At 47.6% G+C, this 2,500-nt stretch overlaps 1 protein-coding gene across 19 annotated transcripts in view; it reads left to right on the top strand.

Moving 5' to 3' along the window:
- celf6 (CUGBP Elav-like family member 6) overlaps window positions 1-2,500 on the top strand; it is a 138,508-nt gene that overhangs the window by 75,842 nt on the left and 60,166 nt on the right. The gene's annotated exons all lie outside the window — the stretch shown is intronic.

Genomic DNA, 2,500 nt, shown 5'->3' on the forward strand with positions numbered 1-2,500 from the left:
GCTTACTATCACTGACTCATGATATGATATATTCTGACTCTTTCATCAATGGATGTATGTCTGTGTGTGTGTGTGTGTGTGTGTGTGTGTGTGTGTGTGTGTGTGTGTGTGTGTGTGTGTATGTGTGTGTGTGTGTGTGTGTGTGTATGCACACATGTGTATCAAAGAGTGTGAGAGAGATCATTTTCTTTTGTGAATAGTGAGAGGAGGAAACATTATATTTACAATATTTACATTCACAGACAGAATGATGATGCATGTGTGTGTGTGTCTGTGTGTGTGTGTGTGTGTGTGTGTGTGTGTGTGTGTGTGTTTGTTTGTGTGTTTGTGTGTGTAAATGTGTGCCTATGTATATGGACATACATGTGGTGTTTTCTTTGCATCTGTCATAACATGCCATTATTTCGACCTCTGGATGTCAACTTTAATGGTATCCTTGGGTATATGTCTGTGCATGTATGCTTGCGTGTGTGTGTGTGTGTGTGTGTGTGTGTGTGTGTGTGTGTGTGTGTGTGTGTGTGTGTGTGTGTGTGTGTGTGTGTGTGTGTATGTGGGTGTGTGTGTGTGAAAGTGTGTACTAACTGTATTGAGATGTCAGATATGGTCAGTTCAATGCTTGGATCAGCTCTGTCCCCAATCAAGACGCTTCTCCACCTTTAAGGCCCCGAGGCTGGGGCCCAGGAGTTGTCCCAGTCGCTGCCTGTCTTAAAAGGCCCCTCTCTCCCAACCACTCAGCTCAGTGACACTATCACAATGTGTCTGTCCTCTCTGCCTGGTCCCAGTCTGCCGGAATGGTAACCAGAGGCATGCTGGGGAATGGGGCCACTGCATGACACATAAGGGCTTGGTGTGTGTGCTTGCGTGCGTGCATACACGTGTGTAGGTGTGTGTGTGCTTGCGTGCGTGCATACACGTGTGTAGGTTTGAATGTTTTTGTGTGTGTGCATGTGTGTTTGTGTGTGTGTGTTTGTGTGTGTGTGTTTGTGTGTGTGTGCTTGCGTGCGTGCATACACGTGTGTAGGTTTGAATGTTTTTGTGTGTGTGCATGTGTGTTTGTGTGTGTGTGCTTGTGTGTGTGTGCTTGCGTGCGTGCATACACGTGTGTAGGTGTGAATGTTTTTGTGTGTGTGCATGTGTGTTTGTGTGTGTGTGCTTGCGTGCGTGCATACACGTGTGTAGGTTTGAATGTTTTTGTGTGTGTGCATGTGTGTTTGTGTGTGTGTGCTTGCGTGCGTGCATACACGTTTGTAGGTTTGGATGTTTTTGTGTGTGTGCATGTGTGTTTGTGTGTGTGTGCTTGCGTGCGTGCATACACGTGTGTAGGTGTGAATGTTTTTGTGTGTGTGCATGTGTGTTTGTGTGTGTGTGTTTGTGTGTGTGTGTGTGTGTGTGTGTGTGTGTGTTTGGCAGCCCTTGTGTAGCAGACATGACTGTCCCCGCCACCCCCCACTACATAGCCAGAGCCGGACCCACGGGCACTTCCTTGGACTCCCCCAGTGTCAGCTCCACTCATGTGCGATCCTCAGGTTGCCTAATGCAATGTGAACGCCCCGGCCAGCTACAGCGCTAACTCAGCAACTCCCCTACACACACACGTACACATACACATACACACACACGTACACACACACACACACACACACACACACACACACACACACACACACACACACACACACACACACACACACACACACACACGTGTGCATGCACACACAAACACACACACTCAAACACACTGGGCTCTGTGCTCTGAGACGTCCACTTGTGTGTGTGTGTGTGTGTGTTTGTGTGTGTGTGTGTGTGTGTGTGTGTATGTGTGTGTGTGTGTGTTGGGGTGGGGGGCTAAGAATAGACATAAGGCAAACCTAGAGATGTAAAACTGCAGAGTAAGCACAAGATGATCGGTTATATTAAATAAATAAATGAGGGCATGAATGAGTGATATTCAAGCATACATTAATGTAAGTCTTTATTCCTCATGCATACTATATGCACAGTTTTGATTTATTATTTAGTGCAAGCAATTAAGATAAAGATTAAGAATAAAGAGACAGCAGGCTGAGACACGTGGATCAGAAAAGGAAACAAGCTCGAGCTGCAGAGTTCGGGGGAGGAGAGGAGAGGGAATGTCAGGTCAGCGAAAGACAGAGAGCAAGTGAGATGGAGAGAGATAGATGGATAGAGAGAGGGAGGGAGAGAGAGAGGGAGCGGGCTCTCAGTGGTGATGTAATGGTATTAATCTCCCAGTGCCATCTGACACAGTGTGTGAGTGTGTCATTGAAAAGTGCTAATTCTGCTGATCTGCGTGGAGAGGAGGCGTCTCCCGGGGGCCAGGCCAGGGAGTAATTAAACACGCCCGCCCGACTCACACTTCAACCGCCCGCCCACTCTCTCTCTCCCTGTCTCTGTCTCTCTCTCTCTATCTCTCTCTCTCTCTCTCTCTCTCTCTCTCTCTCTCTCGCTGCACCGGTCTGTTATGGTGACGTTGTGCTTTTTT

Source organism: Alosa pseudoharengus, unplaced genomic scaffold (assembly GCF_046254945.1).
Source record: "Alosa pseudoharengus isolate Yale_2024_CS ecotype anadromous, Long Island Sound unplaced genomic scaffold, YU_APseudo_1.1 YU_APseudo_1.1_scf_16, whole genome shotgun sequence".
In the NCBI taxonomy this organism is placed as follows: Eukaryota; Metazoa; Chordata; class Actinopteri; order Clupeiformes; family Clupeidae; genus Alosa; species Alosa pseudoharengus.